A 26,671-nucleotide genomic window follows, 5' to 3' on the forward strand; every position below is an offset into this window, starting at 1 on the left:
TGACATTCTACAGAACAGAAATTGCAACAGTAACATTCTGTCTTGAGCTGAGCAGTTCATCAACAAATTGAAAGAGAAAGGAAAATGTTATTACTTAAGTGTAATGTTAAATTGTTATTACTTTTGTGAATTTTATGGGCCTAAATAGTGCACTATCCATTGCATTAAGAGTACCCGGGTCACTCATTTAATGCGGTTTAAACCAGATAGTCTTTTTGTGTATTGCATGCAATTAAATTGTATAGGAATGTGGGGTAGCTAGGAAACAATATATATATATATATATATATATATATATATATATATATATGGGATGTGTTATATTTTATTTAAAATATTATACTTACCATCTGCTGTTGCTGGACGTTGATTGAAGAGCTGGAAAGAAGAACAGGTACATGAGTAATATGTGATTAACTGATATATATCTATAGATAACATAATCACCACAATTTACATACTAACAGAAATCAGGCATCCCAGGCAGCCTGTTGTAAAGCAGTAGCTTGGGTGGAGGCACATTATTAGATTGAGTAACCATCCCTTGGTGAGAAATTAAGAATCTCATATTAGGGCATTAGGGGGGTTACATTTGGAGGCAAGTCTGCTGAGATTACGAGTTTAGTAAGAATGGAGAATTTAACAGGAGAGGATATATACACTTGGTGTATGCAAAATGAGAAAAATCCTAAAAAGTGTATAGCAATAGGAGGAAATTTCTCTGAATTTTCAGATGAAGAAGTCATAAGAACAATTATAGACAAATTATATGGGGTTAAAAGACCTAAGATTGTGGATAAATGGAGAGAGGAAATAGCCATATTAATAGAGACTGAAAGGGAATTAGATCCATGTATGATACCAATAATGATAATGGCAAATGAGGAAATTGGGAGGCGGTGGTATATTATCTGGCCTAAGAGGAAAGATGAGGAAGCTAGTAATGCACATATATCCACTTCTAGGGATACCCCTGAAAGGGAAAATGCACATAGTAATACACAAGGAAATGGTGAAAATGTAGATGGGTCGCAGTTTGAGACGATGGTAGATAGTTACCCAGTTAGAACGCTGGCACTATGAAGGGAGCTACAGGAGATTACGAATATTTTCGGGGATGGTGCCTGTACCACTAGGTGAAGAAACGTACGAGTCTTGGAAGGAAGCTGCTGTTCAGCAAGCCGAGGAATGGCAATGCCCTGATCAAATAAAAAGACAAAGAGTGGTTGAAAACCTAAGGGGGCCTGCCATGGGAATAATACAGGCAGCTAGACGAAGTAATCCACAAGCTACTCTTGAGACGTATTTCGAGGCTCTAGATTATGCCTATGGTACATTAGAAGATGTAGGGGATTTAACATCTAGATTGCATCATACGTTCCAGGAACCTGGAGAAAAGTTAAGTGCATACTTAATAAGATTGGACAAACTTTTATACAAGATAGTAGAAAAGGGTGGAATTACTCGGGATGAAGTAGATAGAAGCAGAATGAAACAGTTACTGAGGGGAGCATTGACAACTGATTCTGTGGCCCAGAAATTTAGATGCTCTGGAACAAGGGAACCTACTCTTACTTTTAATGAATTGTTAAAAGAAATAAAGCAGGAAGAAGTACTAATTGAAATGAGAGAAAAAACAATAAAAAAGGTTAAAGTCGTTCAACCCTCTGTAGAAGTAAATCCTTTTGAAGATAAGATAGTTAAAATGATAGAGGAGCAAAATAAGAAAATAGATCAATTTATATCCTCTCAAAGTAGTAGAAACTCAGGAAACTCTTCTCAGAGGAGTAATAACAATTCTTCTGATCGAGGCATGGGAAGAGGAAATTCTTACAATAATAGGGGAAGAGGATGTTTTAGATGTGGTAGAATGGGACACAGAGCTTTTGAATGTAATGCTAATACTGATGGATCATCTTCAAGAACTCCTGTAACCAATTATAACGCACATCAAGGAAATTCTACGGGGCAGGGAAACGAAAAGGGGAGGGCTGTGAACCCCTCACAGTCCCCCTAGAAGTCAGCTACTGTGCAATGGGGAATTCCTGGTGGAATGGGAAAGTGCCAGAGGGTTTATTGGGGCCTACCCCCATAGTTCCTGCATCTATTAATGGGAATAATTGTAAGGTACTGTTAGATAGTGGATCCCAGGTGTCTATAATTTTTGAAACATGGTATATTGATCATATATCAGATGTACCCATAAAACCACTCAGTGGGCTAGTCATCTGGGGATTAAGTGTTGAAAAATATCCCTACTTGGGTTATGTGCAAGTAACCCTTGAATTTGATAGGAAAACCTCTGAAGAGCCTTTAGAAGTACCTTTTATTGCTCTTATATGTCCTGAAATTCAGAAGAAAGAAATGGACCCCCTGTGATTGTGGGGACTAACACCCAGCTATACCAAGCACTATCAAATTGGTGCCAGAATGAAGATGGACGAGTTGTGGATGTAGGACATACCTTGCTGGTGCAACCAGAAATAAATCTTAGCGAAAGTAGGAACGAATTTGATGTTTGTTTTCAGGAAAGTGACATATTAAAAGAAGACAAGACCTCTTTAATTAAGGAATTAGAATGCAGGAAACAAGCATTCTCAACAGGAGAATGGGATTTAGGAGAAGCAAAAGGAGTAGAGCATGGCATAAAGTTAAATGATACAAGTCCTTTTAGAGAGCGCTCCCGTAGGATAGCACCTGCGGATTTTGAAGACGTTCGGTTACATCTGAAGGGATTACTGGAGAACCAAATCATTATAGAGTCCCGTAGTCCATATGCTTCTCCAATTGTAATAGCAAGAAAAAAAATGGAAAGATCCGTATGTGTGTAGATTATAGAACACTGAATTCTCGAACTGTACCAGACCAGTACACAGTTCCTAAGATTGATGAGGCATTAGATTGCTTACAAGGGAGCAGGTGGTTTTCTGTACTCGACCTAAGAAATGGATTTTATCAGATCCCTATGTGCCCAGAAGACAGAGAAAAAACAGCATTTATCTGCCCATTGGGATTCTTTAAATTCTTGAAGATGCCGCAAGGTATAAAGGGAGTCCCTGCTACTTTTCAAAGGACTATGGAGAAAGTTATAGGGGATATGAATTACAGAGAAGTTATTGTCTACCTAGATGATATTATTGTTTTTGGAAATTCGCTTGCTGAACATAACTCCCGTCTATTAAAAGTGTTGGATAGATTAATAGAGGGAGGATTGAAGCTATCCATCGATAAATGCCTATTATGTAGGTCCTCTGTGAAATATTTGGGACACATTGTAGGGAGGGAAGGGGTGTCAACTGACCCTGCCAAAGTGGATGCAGTGAAGAATTGGCCCCGTCCAACTAAATTGAAAGAACTTAGATCTTTTTTTAGGGTTCTGCGGTTATTACCGCCGTTTTGTCCCAAATTATTCTAAAATTTCAAAGCCTCTCACTGATTTGACTAAGGGTTATCCTCCAAATAATAAAAAGAAAGCTACTAAAACAATTTCCAACTATTGGTTCAAACCAAGTGAACCATTCGGAAATAGATGGGACCATAAATGTGAAATAGCTTTTCAAGCTTTAAAAGAAAAACTGACTGGTGCTCCAGTCTTAGCATATGCTGATCCATCCCTTCCATATGTGCTTCACACAGATGCTTCACAAGAAGGAATAGGAGGGGTATTATATCAGAAGTACCAAGGTGAACTGAAACCTGTATCTTTTACTAGCCGGGGCCTATCCATTAGTGAAAGAAACTATCCTACACATAAGTTGGAATTTTTAGCTTTAAAGTGGTGTGTAGTAGAAAAATTCCACGATTATTTATATGGTGTACCTTTTGAGGTACACACTGACAATAACCCCTTAACATATATACAAACAACAGCAAAACTCGATGCTACCGGACACAGATGGCTTGCATCATTGGCCTTATACAATTTTTCTTTAAAATATAGACCAGGAATTAATAACATTGATGCTGACTAACTGTCCAGGATCCCCAACCAAGGCAACAGTGACGTTAAAGAAGAATGGATTGAAGTGCCTATGGGAGATGTGAAAGGGATATGTCATCAAATACAAATTGGAGAAATGATGCCAAGGGAAATGTTAAGTTCTTTAGGAGCCACTTGCAAAGCTCTTCCATTATCATACTGCTGGCTGAGTAATTTGGAGTTAGAAGGATTGCCAAAACTTAGGAGAGGTCAAATACAAACTGATCAAAATCAAGATCCAGACATAGGAGATGTAATAGTAAAAATTATACAGAGTTGGGATCATAAGCCCTCGCTAGTTAACAAAGAAGCTAAGTTATTGGAACAACAGAAGAACAAGTTATTCTTAACAAATGGGCTATTATATCGTGTAACTAAAAAACAAGGAGGAAGTGAAAGGCAACAGTTAGTTCTGCCTAAAAAGCACAGAAATATAGTGATGAAAGCTTTGCACAATGACCATGGCCATTTAGGGTATGATAAAACCTTTAAGTTAATATCTGATAGGTTTTATTGGCCAGGAATGAGGGAAGAAATAGAAGACTATTGTAGAAACTGTGGAAATTGTATAGTTCGGAAAACTGTAGTTAAGCAAATTGCCCCTTTGGTAAATTTTAAAAGTAATGGGCCTTTGGATTTGGTATGCATGGATTTTTTGACACTAGAAGTAGAGCCAGGAAAGAAATGCCACATATTAGTGATAACTGATCATTTTACCAGATATGCCCAGGCATACGTAACACCAAACCAAAGGACAACTACGGTAGCAAACACATTATGGAACAATTTTTTTGTCCATTATGGTCTTCCAAACAGACTTCATTCTGACCAAGGTAGAGAGTTCGAAAGTAAACTAATAAAAGAGCTTTGTGTAATCTGTGGAATAACTAAATCAAGGACAACCCCATATCATCCACAAGGTGACCCCCAACCTGAGAGGTTCAACAGAACCTTGTTGGATATGTTGGGAACGTTAAATCCTCTTGATAAAAGGTACTGGAAAAGACATACTGACCGTTTAGTACATGCATATAACTGTACACAAAATGAAGCCACAGGGTATTCCCCCTACTACTTAATGTTTGGTCGTGAAGCCAGGCTTCCCATAGATGTATGTATGGGGATATCTACTAGTGACAAACCTGCTATCTCTCACATAAAATACATAAAGAAGTTAAGGGAGGAACTACAGGAGGCTTATGATATAGCTGAATGTGCAGCCAGGAAATTGGGATTAAAAAATACGACCAGATATGACAGGAGAATACGTGACCATGAGTTAGTTCCAGGGGATCGAGTCTTACTGAGACACCTAGGGACACCTAGAAAGCTTAAAATTTCAAATAGGTGGAGGGAAGATCCTTTCGTGATTGTTGAGAAACTTTCAAACTTACCTGTATATAAGATCAAGCCTGAGGTAGGAGAAAACAGGATACTGACATATCATAGGCAGCATCTATTACCTATAGGGAAAGAAGTTCGGTTAGAAGGGCTTGAACTAAATGATACTACCAGCACAACTAATGAAAGAACGGGAAATAGAAATGCAATACATAATGAATTGAGTATTGTAGATGACATAGATGATGAGCCAGAGATACAAGGGTATTATTATAAGAATGAATGTTTGGGTTTTGACAAATTTACTGATAAACATGTTACTGAGGGTCCCCTAGGACATGTGGAAGGTAAAATCCAAAAGCTCAGTGATAATAACCCTTGGGAAGAAAATCTGGAATATCATAATACTGAAAGTAGGAGAGTATCAGATAATTCTGATAGATCTTCGCATCCTTATAGTGAGATAGAGGAGGAACAGGTGTGGGATAGGCCAAAAAGGATGTGTCGGCCCCCTACTATACTTACATATGATCAACTAGGGATACCATGTACTATACCTAGGGTGACACATTCTAACACTGTATCGTTATGGCCATATTTTTAATGCTTACCTGATTAAACATGAGACAGGGAGAGCTTAAGGTATGATTATTTACGTAATAAGGTGGTGATCCAGCAGATAATCTATACTGGATCATGGATCACCAGGGGGAGATTGTAGCCTTATATCAGGCTACATAATATAATAAATATGTATAAATAGACATAGAGGTTACAAATTTATATAATTGTATTTTGGTAATATGTACATATATTAATGAAATCAATATGTGTAGTATTTATAATAAAGTGAATATACAGTACTGAAATTCATATGTGGGAAATAGCATATATATATATATATATATATATATATTTATAAACAGTAGGGTAATGTGTACATTTATTTGTGCCTGTATATGTATATATATATATATATATATACCCATCAGAGCTGTGTTTGTAGATTAGTAGAGGGGCAGGATAGCACAGTGATAGGTGAGGTGGGTTTAATAATATACTAATGTTAGTGGATAGGGTTTTGAGTGGTTGTTGCTGCTGTGGGCGGAGGACCCGCGCGCCGGTGGCTTAGGGCCATGTGCATAACAGGAATGGGCCACGAGCCGGTAACAGAGGGCCGTGTGCAGTATTAGAGGGGGCCACGAGCCGGTAACAGAGGGCCGTGTGCAGTACTAAAGTGGGGCCACGAGCCGGTAACAGCCGGCCGTGTGCAAGAGAAAAAGTCCGCGAGCGGGTAGCTAGGTATATATAAGGCGCTCCCGCCGGCGGACGTTAGACTGCAGATCCCCCTCTCAGTGCTCGCACCCCTGTCTCCAGCGCTGCTAAGAGCTGTATCGCTGTGAACATTACAGCGGCGGCAGGAGTAGCTTGGGGAGCGCAGCCAGAGAGGGCAATCGCTAGGAGGCTGCTGCTGACTGACCTTTTAGTGTTGAGGTGTCAGGCGGAGAAGCGGAGATCGCGCTGGGAGCCGCTGCTGAGATTCTTTACCGGCAGTGATATTCAGACGAGCGGTGGTGGGCAACGAGATCCAGCAGAAGTGACACCATGGCACCACTGACGCCAGCGGCAGCGATAGCTTATCCTTCCCACTAGAGGCAGAGCCCGAAGCAGAGGCCCAATAAGTAGTGGAGGGGCGGCGCCCGGCTGAAAGTTGCTGATCAGAGGAGGAGTCGGGGGAGAACCCAGAGCAGTACCGCTGTGCTGTGGATATGTAAGTGATAACAAAGCAACCACTTACTTCATACTATGCACAGCAGACAGTAGTGGGCTGATGAACACTTAACTTACAATAGACTAGGATTGAAACAGCAGCACTAAGCCACGACCATTGACCATTAAGGAGGCAGCCTACAAATATAGAGAGCATAGCGGGTGATAGCCGCCCTAACTCATAGTGCTTTCCTCTGGTAACACAGCATTATGGTAGTGCCCTGGAGAAATTGAAAGCCCTGCATGATTCCAGTGAGTGGGGGTAACATGGATATATGAATTGTTTAAATAATTACATCTACAGTTACTGACTCTCTCTATACAAACAGCCTAACTTTAATGCCAAGTAGAGGGGAATGAGAGCCGGTAGTACCCGGATTGTACCTTGAACTGATGTACTATAAGGAGTACTTAATATACTTAGGAGCCAGTGGGACCCAAGATTGAACTACTGAGTGTGGTCTTTAGGTTGAAATAACAGGTAGAAGATTCATAACTGCAAGGAGATGGTTTTACATCATAATCTACCAGTATAAAAAGTTACCAATATTATCCCCGCTATATCATATGTAACTTTATAAGGTGTTTACAGCATAGAGCTGAGATATTGAACCAACCAAGGTTGTTTAATATATATCATTTAATACCTTTAATGAGAACATTGGTTAAGAGACAGTCTAAAACGAAGCCTCTGTGGAATTAAAAGACATTTGTATTGTAAAGTACAGGGGAGCATTGTTCCTTTAAAGAGACAAGACTACCAGAGATAAACTTCACAAAGGAGTTGGATATAATATTGTGTAGATACAAGCATACTTTTATTGTGGAAAATAAATAACCCACTCGAAGGAATAGATACTTTCTATTTAGCTAGAGAAAAGGATACATAAGTGACATTCTACAGAACAGAAATTGCAACAGTAACATTCTGTCTTGAGCTGAGCAGTTCATCAACAAATTGAAAGAGAAAGGAAAATGTTATTACTTAAGTGTAATGTTAAATTGTTATTACTCTTGTGAATTTTATGGGCCCAAATAGTGCACTATCCACTGCATTAAGAGTACCCGGGTCACTTATTTAATGAGGTTTAAACCAGATAGTCTTTTTGTGTATTGCATGCAATTAAATTGTATAGGAATGTGGGGTAGCTAGGAATTTACAATATATATATATATATATATATATATATATATATATATATATATATATATGGGATGTGTTATATTTTATTAAAAATATTATACTTACCGTCTGCTGTTGCTGGACGTTGATTGAAGAGCTGGAAAGAAGAACAGGTACATGAGTAATATGTGATTAACTGATATATATCTATAGATAACATAATCACCACAATTTACATACTAACAGAAATCAGGCATCCCAGGCAGCCTGTTGTAAAGCAGTAGCTTGGGTGGAGGCACATTATTAGATTGAGTAACCATCCCTTGGTGAGAAATTAAGAATCTCATATTAGGGCATTAGGGGGGGTTACAATCAGTACAAATTTGAAAAGGGGGTGTGGCCACGGGTACAAAAATCGGTACAGAACATAAAAAAAAGAAAAGGGGGTGTGGCCACGGGTACAAAAATTGGTACAGAACATAAAAAAAAGGTACTGTACCTGCCAAAAAGGTACAGTTGGAGGGTATGCCACTGCATCTGCAGCAAGTCTCTGCGCTGTAGATGGGGGGGATCCTTTTACTGCAGCGTCCTATGTCCTGCTGCCAGTGCGCCTACCACCTCCGGCATCAATAATCCTCCCTTCTTAGCCACGGCGCAGGTGGAACAAAAGTTCCACCGGCATAGATGTGTATGAAAGCGGCGCAGCGGAAGTCTTTCATAGCCCTCCCTGTGCCGCATACTCTCTGAGCTCTGGAGCCTCCTCTGCGCGTGATGTCACAGTAGTGCCTTCCTGCCACAGCCGCGCCCAGATCCCCAGAGGCCCTGACTCCACAACACAGCACCTGGGCTGCCGGCCTGGAAGCCCCGAGATGGCTAATGTAACAGACAGAGTGGGTGATATCACGGAGGGTAATGTCTGGACGCTGAATCAATGTTAAAGGTGACAGTGCTGTGCAGTGCAGTGGGTGGCAGTGTCACTGACACTGCACAGCACTCTCACCTTTTACATTGATTCAGCGAGTCAGTCAGTTCTGCCAGCCAATCACTATTGTTATCGCCAGTGTCCCAATGCGCCACATTACAGGGAAGTAGACTAAATAAACTGCACCTCCCAGCAGCCCTTAGCGCCAAAGCATTCCGGCACTAAGGCCTGCTGGGAGCTGTAGTTTACTGAGCACATCTTCCCTGTAATGCGGCACGTTGGGACACCAGCGCTAACAATAGTGACTGGCTGCTTGGCTGCTGTGTGAGTCTCTGGGAGAGCCACTGCCAAAGGGAGGACAGCAGCTTTGCTGCTTCCAGGAGAAGAAGCATTACACGCCCCTCCCCCACTCGCAGTACCTCTGGGCCCCATCCGCGGCACCCCAACACCCCCCCATCAACCACCCATGGTGGCTCCGGACCCCCTCCCCCACATGCCGCATCCGCCCCTCCCCCACCCGCAGTTTCTCCAAACCGCCATCTGCAGCACCCACCCCTCCCCCACTCATGGCACCACCACACCAGCCCCTCCCCCACCCGCGGCACCCCACAACCACCTCTTCCCCACCCGCAGCACCCCTGGACCCCCTCCTCCATCCGTGTCTTCCCGCACCTGCCACTCCCCCAACCACAGCACCTACTAGGTAATTCATCAGGCCCTGCGTGCGCTGTTCACGCCGTTGCAAGGGGCTATGACCCCTTAACCATCGCATGCCCTTTGTCCGTACAATATTTAACCACTCACACAATTATGATTGGAGGTAATACTTCATATAATACAAATATTGCATGCCACAAGGGCGTGCAAGGGTAAAGGGGGCGTAGCCAGGGCCGGATTAACAATGGGGCTGATGGAGCTGCAGCTCCAGGCCCACTGTCCAAATAGGCCCACAGCTTCTGCAGATTGTTGTGCTGCAATAGGCAGGGGAAAATAATCCTTCTACTGCAGCCTGTCAGTAGCCGCCCAAGCCCCCGCCCCTCCCCTCCCCCTCCCCCTCCCGTCCGCAACACCCCCACCAAGCCAGTGGATCATGCCCCTCCGTCACCATAGATATTTTACTTACAATGCTACAATGGTGGCACAGTGGAAGGCTTTCCAAGCCCTCCTTGAGCCACATATATGTGCAATAACTCGGCGACTCCTCCCTGTGGCATGATGTTACGGCGCGTGACGTCAAAAATGTGCCGCACGGTCACTCCCGCGCCCAGCAGGCTAGCATCCCGACAGCTGGCTGTGGCATACGACTCCACCGCCAAGCCAGTTGAACCTGACAGTCAGCAGCTCCATGAAGGCGGCCCGGCAGCAGCGTGTCTGATTCTCCGAGTCCTGACTGAGGTGAGGTCACAGACCTGCTGCCTGGCTGTAATATGGTATGCAGTGCAGTCTGAGGCACTGTTTAATAAAGAGATATATATGTATATAATATGTTCTATATGAGTCTGTATAATATATGAACAGATGCATATATATATTTATGAATAAATATAGATGTATATGTACTTTGTGTATATATTATGAATATATTTATGCTCAGCATATATAGAAATGTGTGTGATAGATATATTATATATATATATATATATATATATATATATCACACACATTTCTGTATATGCTGAGTGGAACTGTCAATGTTTCAATGTACAAATTTCTTCATTTGGAAGGCACCGGCATTTCTTGATTACATTTATGAAGTGGAGTGCCGCATGACATGTGGCTTTATATATATATATATATATATATATATATATACTGTGTGTATATACAGTATATATATATATATATAGAGAGAGAGAGAGAGATATAGATATAGTTGGGAAGGATTTGTTGGTGGTCAGGATGCCGGCGGTCCAGAAAACAGACCGCGGTATCCCAATATTATGAATCCCAACATGGGAAGGTAAGTACAGTATACTCCGTCAGCAGGCTAATCCCAACCCCTGAACCCCCCCCCCCCCCCTGCAACCCTATTCCTCCCGCCGCAGCCTAAACTTAACCTCTCCCTGGCGACTTACTTGTCAGTGTTCCCAGCCGATGCTTGTTCAGGATTCCGGTGGTCAGTATTCCTGCGCTGGGCTTGTGACCCTATTCGGGATGCAGGTGTCGGCAATCTGAACAGTGTCGGGTTTCCAGCGCTGGTATTTTGACAACCAGGATCCCGACTGGATCATGTGTATATATATATATATATATATATATATATTTATTATTATACACACACCCACAGTATATATAAACAGTATGTATATATGTAATATATATAAATATGCATAGAGAGAGATTAGATATAAATTGTAAAATAGCCCGACACTCTTCCAAAAAGTTAAATAGCTGCTTCTCTGCCCCCTGGTGAACATAACTGTAAACAAACAGGCAGCGGCACTCGAAGACTGGAGAATGCTTGTATGAAAGTCACATACATAGGGGCAGATTCAATTGGCAGCGGGAAATTTGAAAAACCCTGTGGCGCATGTTTTGTCACGCAACCGCAGGGTTTTGGTATGCAATTAGTGGACTGAAAATAGGATGCAGTGATTTCTATAGAATTCACTGCGTCTTTTTCACGCAGCCCCCCCCCCCCTCCCCGCGAGGACTTATTAAGCAATCGCAAGTTTCCAGGTAACCTAATTAGTAAGTACTGGCCTTCTGAAGCTGTGTCTTCTGCATCCAGCGTCGGGAGATGGTCCTCTGTAGCAAGTGTGTATCAATGTGTGTGTGTGTGTGTGTGTGACCCCTCGGAGCTTGCAGCTGGGACAACTACATCTCCTAGCAGCCCTTGCACCTCCCAGCATCCCCCAAAGCCTCCCAGCAGCCCCCACCTCAGACGGAGGGGAGACCATCAGGAGCTGCAAGACCTCCGGACACCTAAGGAGAGGTGAGTTTCATTTTTTTTTTTACGGGGCGCAGGGTTTTTGGTGCTGAAAACACTGCAACCATTTTTTTCAAAATTGGATACCGCAGGTATCGGGAATGCTCATACCCATGGTAATCCAAAATTGGACAGAGGAAAGCAAGTTTTTTTTAACTCGCTATACCTAGCTCCCAATTGAATCACCCCCCACAGACCAATGTTTCGGGGCTAACTTGTCCCTTTGTCAAAGTGAAAACTATGCTGGTCACACCCCCTGCGGCAGCACACAATAGGCCTTTCATAAATTTCAGCTCCAGGCCCATGAGGACCTTAATCTGGCGCTGGGCGTAGCCCCTTACGACGGTGTGAAGAGCGCCCGTATGGCACGATAAATCACCTAGTCTCCTATATAATAGCCCAGATCTGTCACCCTGTGACTGTGTGGATAATGCTGGGCGTGACTAGGAGCTCTCATTGGGTTAGCAGCAGGTCTATCACACCCAGTCCACAGCTGGTTGGGCAAAAAACACCCTCCCACACAGGTCATATCCAATGGGAGGCTCTGCCCTTTGGCTGCTGTGTGTTCCCAGAGCAGGATTAACAATAGTGCTTATGGAGCTGCAGCTCCAGGTCCACACCCCAAAATAGGCCCACTGCATCTGCAGCAACATACTCTCCAACAATTTACACATAAAAATCAGTACAAATTCGAAAAGGCTATACTTTCAATTCAAGTTTGGAGAGCTAAAAATCGGTACTGACCATAAAATAAGGGTACGGTACCTGCCAAAAAAGTACCGTTGGAGGGTATGCCACTGCATCTGCAGCAAGTCTCTGCGCTGTAGATAGGGTGGGGGGGATCCTTTTACTGCAGCGTCCTATGTCCTGCTGCCAGTTCACCTGCCCCCTCCGGCATCAACAATCCCCACTCCCTAGCCTTAGCGCTGGTGGATTAAAAGCTGCTGCTGCCACCGGCATAGGTGTGTATGAAAGCGGAACAGTGGAAGTCTTTCATAGCCCTCCCTGCACCGCATACTCTCAGTAGTGCCTCCCTGCCACAGCCGCGCTTAGATCCCCAGAGGCCCTGTGTCCGCAACACAGCACCTGGGCTGCCGGCCTGGAAGCCCCGAGATGGCTAATGTAACGGATGGAGTTGGTGATATCGCGGAGGGAAATGTCTGGAAGCTGAATCAATGTAAAAGGTGACAGTGCTGTGCAGTGCAGTCGGTGTGCAGTGCTACTGACACTGCACAGCACTCTCACCTTTTACATTGATTCAGCGAGTCAGTCAGTTCTGCCAGCCAATCACTATTGTTAGCGCTGGTGTCCCAACGCACCGCATTACAGGGAAGTAGACGCACTAAATATACTACACCTCCCAGCAGCCCTTAGTGCCAAAGCATTCCGGCACTAAGGCAGGCCCGGCGACAGGGGGGGACAAAGGGGACACTTGTAACGGGCCCGAGATTCCAAGGGGCCCCAGACCCTCAGGAATCTCGAGAGTCAAGTTCCTGTGTCCCCTTTGCTGTGCCGCACTGTAGCGATTCATTTTGGTTGCTGTGCAGTGCCCTTGCTGCACACAGTGGCCGGAGCTCAACCTGGTAGCTAAACTAGGGGGAGGGCTCTGCACCAGAGTCGGCCTCCTCCCTCCCCCTTCTTTCACCCTGCACATGGTCCTCCACTGTATACTCTGGCGGCAGCACCCTCACACACCCGCCTACCGGAACCTGTACACCCTCAAAAGGAGGATGACAGACGCTGCCAGCAGCAGTACCTCTGGCTGGGTACTGCTCTGCTCCCTGCTCGTGGCTGTCTCATCTCCTCCGCCGCACTCGTCCCACCCAGCTACACTGAGGGCACCTGAGTGGAGCTGACGCTGAGCTGGAGAGTGGCTCCACCGTAGCAGACACTGAGCTGAAGGGGCCATGCACTGCTGCTGGAGCTCCGGCCGATTGGCAAATGGATGAGGTCATGAGATCACTACCTAGGTACGGACTGCACAGGGAAGGGGGGGTTATGGGGTGTGCATGTGAGGGGAGAGTGGGATTAGGGTGTGTGGTGGGGTAGAGGATTATTGGGTGTATGTGAGGGAACAGGGAACTAGGTTATGTGTTGGGGTAGAGGGTTATATGTGGGAAGACTAGGGCTTGTGAGGTGGTGGTAGAGGTTTATGGGTTTTATGTGAGGAGACAAAGGGATTAGGGTGTGTGTGGGGTAGAGGGATATGAGGTGTATGTGGGGGGACAGGGAGTGCTGGTTATATTGGAGCAGAGGGATGTTTGTTGTATGTGGGGGGACAGGGGGAGTAGGGTATGGTGTGGGGTATGCAGTGTATGTGGTAAAACATGGGGAGTAGGTTGTGCAGGGATAGAGGGATATGCGGTGTATATAGGGGGGCAGGCGGAGTAGGGTGTGTATAGGGATATGGAGACAGAGGTTGGATATGGGGAGATAAGGGGCATATGTGCACTGTGGGACATTTTGGGGATGTATGGGATAAGGGGCGTTGGGGTTGTTGTATGGGGTTAACGGATAGGGTACTCGGTCAGAGGCTGAACTAGCGGTGTTGCAATTGGTGCATTGCACCGAGACCTGCTGCAATGAAGGTGGTGGGATTATTAGCAAGGGGGCACCAACAAAAATCTTGCCTAGGAATGGGAGCGCGTCTGGCCGGCCGCCGGTAGCTGGCACACAAAAAATTGTTTCTGCAGTGGGGTACACTGGTATTCCACAGGGAATAACATCGGGCTGTAGAGTTAGATCTTGATCCAAGGCACCAACAGGCTAAAGCTTTGACTGTTCCCAGGATGCACTGCACCGCCTCCTCTATAGCCCCACCTCCAGGCACTGGAGCTCAGTTTGTAAGTTGGTGCCTGCAGTGCAGGCAGCTAACAGGGAGGGCTGCGCTAGGCAGCCCTGAAAAGAGCTTTTCTGACAAGAAAGAAGACTTTAAGGGCCGCAGCTTGGTGCTATATGTCATACTGACATATCGTGCTGCGGCTCCCTCACCTCCCCCAGCTGCGTTGTATACTCCCGCGCCCTGGTTGCCGGGTACTCATCAGGCACACATACCGCCGCTGCTCTCCTGGATTGCGTGGCCGCATGATAGGGAGCAGGTAAGAGCATCCCCCAGGCGGGACCCGCCGAAATCGCGATCCGGTTGCAGTCTCCGGAGACGGACCGCGCCGCTGGTGTGGACACTGTGGCCGTGCAGGGACCCCACTATATTCACCAGGGCAAGGAGCACAGGTCGGATTTACTAAAATCCGTTTACTACAGGCTCCATAGTACCCGGTGGTGAAGTCCAGCAGAGGGGATAAGGCTCTGACCTGTAGCCCCAGCCCCAGGCGCCATCAACAGCAGATGTTCCCGCCCTGGAGCTGCATCTCTCTCTCTCTCTATCTCTCTCTCACTGCCTGTCAGCGTTTGTGCACCATTACACAGAGCTGTGCTGTTTCTGGGACTGCTGGGCACTGTCTCCTCTGTAAAGCCGCCTGCATCATCAGCGCTGTGCATTTACAGGACACTTAAGTATTCTACGTGTCGTTTAGACAGTGTTAGTTAAGAACAAGTGCATAACTATAGGGACATTTAGTACAAGTATCCTGTGATATACATCCAGTATTTACTGTGCATTGTTATATCTGTATACATACATAGCTTTACTTAGTATTGCTAGTCCAGTGCAGTTTTATTGTTGTTTGTAATAATTTCTGCATTGTACATGTGATTGTGTGTGCCAATAGCTGCTGTGTGGTTCATATTCTGTGTATCTCACACATATTGCTATCCCTATATTCTGTGCATCACGGTCTTATATATACAGTGTTTCACAGGATATACTGTTTGGATATTTTTTTCTGTGTATTTCAGTCACCTTATACCACTTAAATCCTCTGTTTGTGATCTGCATTGCAATCGCACTCCACAGGGTTTTTTTGTCAGGTACTGTGTCTGGCTATATTGTACTGTTACACCCTCCAATAATGTCTGCGTCACAGGGCGGGAGATCTGTGGCTGATCCTGCGTCATGCAGCGCTGACGCAGCGGATTTATCTGAGGAAAATGTTCCAGCTGAGGGCCCAGGTATTGGGGGTTCTGTACCCCTCGGTCAGCCTGCAGCACCGATGGCACACCAAGACCCACCTTGGGCTGCTTTTTCTAATTTACTGACTACGCTAGTAACGAGACTTGCGCCCCCTGTAGGACCTCCTGTGCCTGTACAATCACATATTGTCCCTGTTGTAAATCCACCATGGGTGGATTCTCTGTCGACTCAGTTACAGCAGTTAAATCAGTCCATGGTTAAACAAAAGCCTGACCCTTACCCCCCCTAGGACCAAAGGGTCATCTAAGCAGGCCATTTGTTCCTCACAATCCACGCATGTTTCGGATACTTCATCCGATGAAGATAACATATATACTAAGTGACCCATCAGGCACTGATGCAGATGCTTCTGATGGGGAATCTACAACACAGGTGGATAATCCTGACCTCTTGGAGGCTATCAAACTGGTTCTTCAGATCGATGATGAAACTGAACCTCCAGATACGTCTAAGAAACCTGATAAGTTCAAACGTCAGAAGGTTACTAAATTCATTTTTCCACATTCTGACCATTTAGTTGATATACGTCAGGAATCCTGGGAGTCTCCAGGAAAGAAATTCTCCCTGTCTAAAAAGATGCTAGCTCATTATCCCCCCGCTGCAGAGTTAAGTAAAAATTGGGAAACACCGCCGCTGCTGGTGGACTCACATGTTGCACGTCTGGTGGTGTCTTCTACTCTGCCTGTCACTACCGTCACCTCTCTGAAGGAACCGATGGATAGGCGTGTGGAAGGTTGCTTGAAGTCTATTTACACTCTTGTGGGTGCTGTGCATAGATCTACTATAGCGGCTTCTTGGGCTGCAAAAGCTATTGAAGCCTGGGTTCACGAGCTACCTCCTAATTTTTCTGACAATGCCAGACAGTGTCTTTCATATATTGCCATAGCCGTCATTACATTCAGGAGGAGGTGTCTGATGCCGGTGTGCTGGCAGCCAAAGCGTCTACTACGTCCATTCTGGGTCGCCGGATTCTGTGGTTGTGGTCCTGGTCTGTGGATCTGGACTTTAAAAAGACCTTGGAGGTGGTCCCTTTTAAGGGAAACATCCTTTTTGGGGAAGATCTGAACAAGATTGTTGCTGACTTAGCGTCTGCTAAAATTGCATGTCTGCCGAGTACTAATCCTTCGGCTCCGAAGGCTAAAAGTACCACCTTTTGTTCCTTTCGACCTCCAAGTAAAGCAAAGGGTCAGGCGTACCCGAAACAGGCTCGCACTTCCAAAACCTCTAAGCCCAAACCTAAAGATTCCTGGGCTGCCTGACAGCCTGCTTCCAAACCATACAAGCCCGCTGCATGACGGGGCGGGCCTCCCTCTGGGGGATCCTAGGGTGGGAGGCCGACTTCTGCGGTTCGCCCAGGTATGGTTACAGACCACTTCAGACGCCTGGGTGAGGGAAGTCGTCACTCACGGAAACGCCAGTTTTACTCGACAAATATCCCTTCGGATCCATTGAAAGCAAAAACTCTGCAATTGGTGGTACAATACTCTGCAATTGGTGGACACAGGAGCAGGGCCGGCTCCAGACATTTTCCAATAAAGTGGCCGAACAGGGTGCTGCACTTTATGGGCACCGCTAGCTCTGGCCGCCATATTGGAGCCTGAAGCCGTCCCTACAGCTGCAGCACTGCAGTGTCCGTCTCATAGCAGAGACGTGCACTACATGCAAAGCCCGGCCCCTGTGTAACCCCCACTCCCCCGGCGCCGGCCCATGAGCCAACCAGAGCTCGCGGTCCGGCAGATGAGGCTGATTGGCTGCCAGACCGCAAGCTTTGATTGGCTTGCGGACCGGCGCCCAGTTGAAGCTGTACACCGCCGCAGCCGCCAGAGATTGAGGGCTAGGAGAGGAGCACGCTGCGTTCTCCTCCCTGCCCTCAGCTAAAGAGCAGCAGCAGACTCAGCAACAGAAGCGTGGTGAGCAGCACGGCGGCAAGTGGGAGGGGGGGCATAGGCAAACGCAGGGGGGTTTCCGGTTGCACAGAAACCCCCCTCCTCTTGGCAAGTGGCTCACATTATGGCAACAATAGCAATGGTATATAATATGATTACTAGAGCTAGTGCCACATCACCCGTTTACCACTGCACATGCCCAGTGGTAGTAGCTTCTTCTACCAAGTTTGCTGTGTGTGTGGATCTGAGTCTTCCATCAGTGCTCTGGACCAGAGAGTAGCTACCAGGAAGAAGAGACAGGAGCCTTAACACGAGGTGGGAGAATGTGTACTTGTGATACCCAGGAATAGAGACGTCACTGACTACCTGTATCAGGGTATCACTTAGAGATATGGACCCGACTTCGGGTAACACCCGTAAGGAGGTCAAGAGCTGACTAGTATTATAGAGTGACTGGATTATATAATTTCCAATGGTTACATAGAGTGCTCGGGCAGAACTGGTGAACTTTGACCTATTACAGAGAGAACGGATGCAAGGCAAACTGAAAGATCACGAGCGCTCGGCGGGAGACATACGGGCACTCTGGGGAGAGATATAAAAGTCCAGAGGGCTCGAGCGGAAAGTTGTTGGCGTCGTCAGAGGAGACCTGAGGGAGAGAGGAGTCACTACTCGGCAGACTTCCGAGACGGGGAGCGGAAAGCGGCGTCAGCGAAGGTGATAGTAAGCCGTGACTTACCGAAAGAGGACCACAGGGTGGCAGCAGAGTAGAGGCTGGAGCAAAGTGGAGCGTCGGTGATCTTTATCTGAGAAGAGTGACAGAAGGAGAGGAGGAGACGGATCGTTAGTACGGGAGTGGCTGGTGAGCGATACTGGATAGTGACGGCACCTGAATCTGTAAGTGACACTGAGCTGAGACGGAGGCCGCACGCTTAGAGTGCATTAAATAGTGTCCAAGCTAGTAACAGATATAAAAACCAGGGCCGAACCCGACTCCCTATTCTTCTCACAGGACACTGTATAATCAGATTCCTTATTCTTCTCACCGGACGCTGTATAGTCAGAATCCCTATTCCTCTCACAGGACACCGCATAGACAGACTCCCCACTCCTCTCACAGGACACTGCATAGACAGACTCCCTACTCCTCTCACAGGTCGCTGTATAGTCAGACTCCCTACTCTTCTCACAGATCGCTGCCTAGTTTAAGTATACTTCGTTGCATGAATAGCAACAGGTAGTGAGTAAAGCACCTTCAGGAGAGCACTCGACTACAGTTATCACAGAATAGAAGAGAGAGAAAGAGAGTAAACATCTATGTAAGAGAAAGTCAGAGGCAATACAATAGTTACCACCTGCCTGTTAACTGCTTATGGTGTAATGATAGTGACGCCAGATATCTCTAAACACAGTCTGGAAGGGAGTATAGATCCAGCCTCGATAGATCTCAGTAGAGACTTATAATAAAAGACTAGTAAGCAACAGTCAGCGGATAAGACAGGAGTCACTCGGCCAGCAAAAGATTGACAGATTTATTTTAAGTGACACATTAATTAATACTAATATCCATAGACAAGAGAGGTAACGACCTCGGGTATAATAAAAAATTGGATTATACAAGTGGCATCGTTGATAAATCTGGAATTAAAGCACCAGGTGATCTTTAGTGATCCATCTTGAGCTCCTTAGAAGACCACAGAGGAACACCTACAGGGTTATCCGTTCACAAATGTGCACCAACGTACGAATAGTCAGCTGAACTTTAGGGTTATTGAAAGTAAGGTCTGGGAATTTCAGTACTGAAACAGGGGGAAAATATTATCGTTAATTGTTATAATGAAATTTGTAAGGTACATTGTTTAAAATATTATTCCAATGTATATGTTATACTAACCTTTTCAACAGAACAGAAGATTGATCCCATACAGTATTCACTGAACGTGATTTTCCGGTATAATAAATAATTTCGTTTCCATGTGTGTCTGTTACTGACTTATGGATAAAAAGATCAATCATCACTGTAGTTGTTTGTTCCGTAAAGAGTATTAAAATTGGTACTCTTATTCCAAGTCATCTGGCAATTCTCTCTCTGGGGTTGAATCAACCTGCGGGAACAGAAAATTGAAAAGTAAATTCTACACATTCCTTATAACTCATCTGATAATTACGTTGACTAGACACTACAGATATCCAAGAAGGAACTAGTAGCAAAACTAGAGTATCACATTGCAAATTTATTTGGCGTCACGAACAGGATACCTAAACCAACACGGGGCAGATTTTACTCTAAAGACATGTCCAAGGAACAGGAGAAGTCCACTCCCTCCGCTAGTGGAGAATCCAGCCAGTCCACCTCGGGAATCCCTAGTATGGCTCAAATAAATCCAATAACGTTACCCTACTATTTCGGGGCCCCGTGGCTTCCCACCTACTATGGAGATAGACTTAATTCCGAAGGGAATACATTGACTGATTTCAAGAATAAGATGAAGTCCATGTTTCGTCTCTATCCCTTAAACGAACAACAAAAGGTTGAGATTCTCATCGGACAATTGAAAGGATCCGCACAGCGTGAGGTTATTTCATGGCCCGCTGGGGAGAGGAAGACCATTGAACAGATACTACAGCGATTAGCTACTACATTCGAGCTGCATACCATTTCAGAACTAAAGATGAGATTTTATGCTAGGAAACAGCGCCTGGGTGAAACACTTCGAGATTTTGCGTTAAGCTTGCAGGAAGCCTTAAAAGCAATCCGAACAGTGGATGAGAGTGAAATGGAAAATAGTGATGAGACTCTAGTATCCCAATTGATTGAAGGGGCAAATAGAGAAGGCGTAAGAGCTCAACTCAGACTACTCAGAATGCAGAAACCTGATCAGTCCTTCTTAGATTTTAAAGAGGCCGCGATCAAAGTAGTTGGGACCGAGGTAACCCAAGAGGTCAGTTTTCCGGAGATGCCAGGTTATCTGGAAGGTCAGATGCCCGGTGAAGACGGCTCTCTTCATCCAGTACGGAACAAGAGAGTCACTGACATTGGCAGTCAGAATTTCCAGACACCTACAATGGACCCAATCCGAACTCTACAGAGCCAAATGAAAGAGCTCGTAATGGGCATGACCGAGATGAGTAAAGAAATTCAGAATGTCACTAGGAAACAGGCCTCCATTTCAAATGAAAATCGGTGGTCCAGGGAACGCCGGAGAACCAGGAGCGATTGGTGGACTCCACCACCAATAAGCGGCAGAAGAAGTACCGATCAGTTTGATCCTCAAGGACGTCCGATTTGTCGGCGATGTCAACGACCGGGACATATCGAACGAAACTGTGAACCGACGGAGGCTTTAAACTCCAATGTCCCGAGGTTGGGGGCCGAGCCTCGGGGGGAGACACCCGAATAGGTCCAAAGTCTGAAGAATGGTGGGCCCAGTACGTGGGACAATGTCCGCATATCCGGATTTCTATCAATGGAATAGAGATTACGGCTATGGTGGATACCGGTTCACAAATAACCACCATTCAACATTCCACCTTCATTCAATACTGGGGAGAACAGCAAATGGTGTCCCCTCCACCAGCCTGGTTACAGTTAATAGCCAGTAACGGATCAAGCATCTCGTGTGTGGGCTATTGGGAGGCTAATGTAAAAATCGGAGACACGGAATTACCTCGGCAAGGATGTCTGATTACCCATACTAGTGACCCTAACGCGATCCCAATAATCTTAGGGATGAATATTCTGCAAAGTTGCCCGGATGAGCTAATTGCGATCCTTAAGCGGTCCCTAGCTGATCAGTTGTCCCCTGATCGGAATATTATACAAAAGACCATTAAGACCCTGCACAGTCAAAGGTTCCTTGGGTAAAGTAAGGATTACTGATGGTAAGCCCATCAAGTTGCCTCCCAATTCAGAAGTAATAGTTTGGGGCAAGGCTCGCTGTGGCCCGAGGGGAAAAAGTTATGAGGCCCTGGTTGAACCTTGTGAAGGGAATAAAGAAGACGGAATTGTGGTGGCCCATTGTTTAGTGCATATTAAGAACGGACGAGTGCCAATTCGGATCATGAACCCTCGCAACCACCGGATTAAATTGTATCGTCAAAGACCGATTGCCAAACTCACGTGGGTCACTTTTCAGGATGTACTGCATGCCCAGACCCGGGTTCATCGACCAAGTGATGATGTTACCAGCGCGGAAGAGGATATAAAAAACGAATGGTGGAAGGGTATCCAAATTGGAGGTGAGGACACCCCTTTAGAACAAAAAGAAGGAGTGTTACAAGTGGTAAAGGGGAATCCACAGACTTTTAGCCAAAACCCATTGGATTTTGGCACAGTTACGACCGTAAAACATCATATCGTAACAGGGAATGCAATACCTATAAGAGAAAAACATTGCCCTGTAGCCCCGGCTCTATATCAGCCAGTTCGACAAATGTTAGAGGATATGAAGGTCACTGGTGTCATCCAGGAAAGCCATAGCCCCTGGGCTGCCCCGATGGTACTAGTCAAAAAGAAAAACGGTCAGTTACGGTTTTGCGTTGATTATAGGAAGCTAAATCAGATCACTCACCGGGACGCTTATCCACTTCCCAGAATAGAAGAGTCGTTAGCGGCCTTGAAATCATCTAAATATTTCTCCACGCTAGATCTAACGAGTGGATACTGGCAGATTATGGTGGCACCTGAAGACCAAGAAAAAAACGGCTTTTACCACACCCATGGGACTCTATGAATTTAAACGAATGCCCTTTGGATTATGTAATGCCCCGGCAACTTTCCAAAGGATGATGGAACATTGTTTGGGGCATAAGAACTTTGAAATGATCCTATTATATTTAGACGATATCATTATCTTTTCTAAGTCTTATTCAGAGCATTTACAACATCTACAAGAAGTTCTGCAACAACTAGCCCATTACGGACTGAAAGTAAATCCAGTCAAGTGTCACTTATTAAAACCACAGGTTCATTACTTGGGACATTTAGTGAGTTCCGAGGGAGTAGCTCCAGATCCCGAAAAGATTAGAGTCGTCCAAGAATGGCCAATACCCCAGACGGTCAAGGATGTAAGAAGGTTCCTGGGATTCGTGGGTTATTATAGGCGTTTTGTGAAAAATTTTGCTAAAATAGCTGCGCCATTACATGAGTTACTTCGGGACGTACCGCAAGTCAGCCAGAGCAAACGTCTACCGATTGCATGGACTTCAAGGCAACAAGTCGCTTTTGAACATCTAAAGGAACTTTTGACCCAATCACCACTCCTAGCGTACCCAGATTACAGTAAACCTTTTATCCTGCAAACTGACGCTAGTCAACAAGGGCTCGGTGCCGTACTTGCCCAATTACAAGATGGTAAAGAAAAAGTCATAGCATATGCCAGCCGAGGCCTGCGGAAAACGGAACGTAATGATGCTAATTATAGCGCTTTTAAATTAGAGTTTCTGGCATTAGTGTGGGCCATCACAGAGAAATTCCGAGATTATTTAATGGCTACTCCGTTTGTAGTTTACACTGATTGTAATCCATTAGCCCACTTTGCTACCGCTAAACTGGGAGCGTTGGAGCAACGATGGTATGCACGATTATCTAACTATCAATTCACCATCCAATATCGGCCAGGACAAAATAACAAGAATGCTGATGCATTATCCCGCCTTCCCGATCAAGAGGAATCCGAAGTGGAAGATCAAGCGGAATTGATAGAATTGCCGCCTTTTCAAGGAGACCAGAAACTAGTGTTACAACACAATACTATCTCTAAGAGAAATAAATCGGAAACTACGGCAGAAGGAATTGATTTGAGCGAATGGCGGCAATGGCAGGAAGAATACCCACCTTTTTGTCAATTGAAAAGGTTACTACTGAAAAAAGAAGTCTTGACAAAGACAGAAAGACAAGTAGCAGCATTTGAAGTAGTCAAGTTATGGAGACAGCGAGATCGTTTAGAACTACACCAGAATGTTATAGTCCGGAAAAGTATCCATCCGAAGACCCATCTAACGGTCATCCAAGTACTGATTCCTCTTAACAAAGTATCTATATTATTGAATGCCTACCATAATCGATCAGGACACTTCGGAATTCAGAAAACTGAAACAAACATCAGACAACGATTTTATTGGGTTGGAATCCGCCAAAGTGTAGAAGAATGGTGCCAGAATTGTTCTGAATGTACTCTCCGGAGGACACCCCTTCCGACGGAAATGGGCCCGCTCCATCCAATAACCAGCTGCCAACCACTAGAACTAGTTACCATCGATCATCTCAAACTGGAGAAGAGTAAACTAGGGTATGAATACGCAATCATGATCGTGGATCATTATACCAAGTTTGCAGTAGCTCTGCCAGTCAAGGATATGACAGCAAAAACCACAGCAGAAATCTTTTGGAGGGCCTTTGTGAGACCATATGGATTCCCAGATAAAATTTTAACGGATCAAGGGCCGGCATTTACATCTAACCTATTCCAAGAACTATGTTCTTTATACGGATGTAGAAAGATTAAAACCACCCCATATCATCCCCAAGGAAATGGGCTCTGCGAAAGAACTAACCAAACGCTAATACAAATGCTACGGACCCTTTCAGAGCAGCAACGACAAGAATGGCCATTGTTGTTGACAGAATTCATGTTTATCTATAATAATACTACGCACAGTTCGACCGGATATACTCCCTACTATTTGCTCTTTGGCCGACAAGGGAGGCTACCAGTAGATATGAGTTTCAATAGAAAAATCACACCTGAGCCGTTTCTGAAAACTGATTGGGTAACCGAACATCAACGGCGCATGAGGGTAGCACAAGAATTAGTTAACCAACGTAGGGAGACTGTACACGAACGGCAAGAGTTATATTACAATTTGAACGCTCAAGCGGAACCATTGCCAATAGGATGCAAGGTATTACGAAAAAACAATCGACGGCAAAGTAAATTGGATCATAGGTGGGAACCACTTCCATATAGAGTCATAGAAAAACCGAATCCAAACATCGAAGTGTACCTCATTAGGTTAGAGGATGGAACGCGACAAAGTTTAGTACATCGAGATCAGTTAAAACTATGTCCTAACTGGCCAGAACCGAAAGATGGAACAGTCTTATCTCCAGAAATGACGTCAGAACTAAATACGTATCCAGACGAGATGATGAATCTTTGCTGGCCAATATTGACCACGTTCGGAAAACTCCCTTACCTAGGGGGTAATGAAAGTATAACTACAACCGTTATCGATTCCGAACGGCCTGAGAGTATGATATTGAGGCGTTCGGAGAGAAGCACAAGAGGGAAATTACCTACTCGTTATCAGAATTAAAAGTAATGCAATAGAAAGTTTAAAGAGGTATAAGAAGCTAACTGTTATTAGGTATAATGGTTGAATAGAAAACTTAGAGAAGTAAATGACTTGTACTGAATGTATGAATTGTTGTACTGTTAGCAATAGTAAATTAAAAATGTTTGTTGCAACGTTAATATGTATTAAATAGATGTGTAAGGATACACATCCGATTACCGGGGAGGTATGTGATACCCAGGAATAGAGACGTCACTGACTACCTGTATCAGGGTATCACTTAGAGATATGGACCCGACTTCGGGTAACACCCGTAAGGAGGTCAAGAGCTGACTAGTATTATAGAGTGACTGGATTACATAATTTCCTATGGTTACATAGAGTGCTCGGGCAGAACGGGTGAACTTTGACCTATTACAGAGAGAACGGATGCAAGGCAAACTGAAAGACCACGAGCGCTCGGCGGAAGACATACGGGCACTCTGGGGAGAGATATAAAAGTCCAGAGGGCTCGAGCGGAAAGTTGTTGGCGTCGTCAGAGGAGACCTGAGGGAGAGAGGAGTCACTACTCGGCAGACTTCTGAGACGGGGAGCGGAAAGCGGCGTCAGCGAAGGTGATAGTAAGCCGTGACTTACCGAAAGAGGACCACAGGGTGGCAGCAGAGTAGAGGCTGGAGCAAAGTGGAGCGTCGGTGATCTTTATCTGAGAAGAGTGACAGAAGGAGAGGAGGAGACGGATCGTTAGTACGGGAGTGGCTGGTGAGCGATACTGGATAGTGACGGCACCTGAATCTGTAAGTGACACTGAGCTGAGACGGAGGCCGCACGCTTAGAGTGCATTAAATAGTGTCCAAGCTAGTAACAGATATAAAAACCAGGGCCGAACCCGACTCCCTATTCTTCTCACAGGACACTGTATAATCAGATTCCTTATTCTTCTCACCGGACGCTGTATAGTCAGAATCCCTATTCCTCTCACAGGACACCGCATAGACAGACTCCCCACTCCTCTCACAGGACACTGCATAGACAGACTCCCTACTCCTCTCACAGGTCGCTGTATAGTCAGACTCCCTACTCTTCTCACAGATCGCTGCCTAGTTTAAGTATACTTCGTTGCATGAATAGCAACAGGTAGTGAGTAAAGCACCTTCAGGAGAGCACTCGACTACAGTTATCACAGAATAGAAGAGAGAGAAAGAGAGTAAACATCTATGTAAGAGAAAGTCAGAGGCAATACAATAGTTACCACCTGCCTGTTAACTGCTTATGGTGTAATGATAGCGACGCCAGATATCTCTAAACACAGTCTGGAAGGGAGTATAGATAGATCCA

General features: G+C 45.1%; 1 long non-coding RNA gene across 1 annotated transcript in view; it reads right to left on the bottom strand.

Annotated features, from left to right (window-relative positions):
* Positions 1-19,577: 19,577 nt before the first annotated feature.
* Positions 19,578-26,671, bottom strand: part of LOC135050566 (uncharacterized) — a 53,133-nt gene continuing 46,039 nt past the window's right edge. The window contains exons 3-4 of the long non-coding RNA XR_010241668.1: positions 19,935-20,145; positions 19,578-19,839 (exon numbers count right to left, since the gene is read on the bottom strand). This is a non-coding gene — a long non-coding RNA (uncharacterized LOC135050566). The remainder of the gene's footprint in view (positions 19,840-19,934; positions 20,146-26,671) is intronic.

The sequence above is a fragment of the Pseudophryne corroboree genome, chromosome 2 (assembly GCF_028390025.1).
Source record: "Pseudophryne corroboree isolate aPseCor3 chromosome 2, aPseCor3.hap2, whole genome shotgun sequence".
Classification (NCBI taxonomy): domain Eukaryota; kingdom Metazoa; phylum Chordata; class Amphibia; order Anura; family Myobatrachidae; genus Pseudophryne; species Pseudophryne corroboree.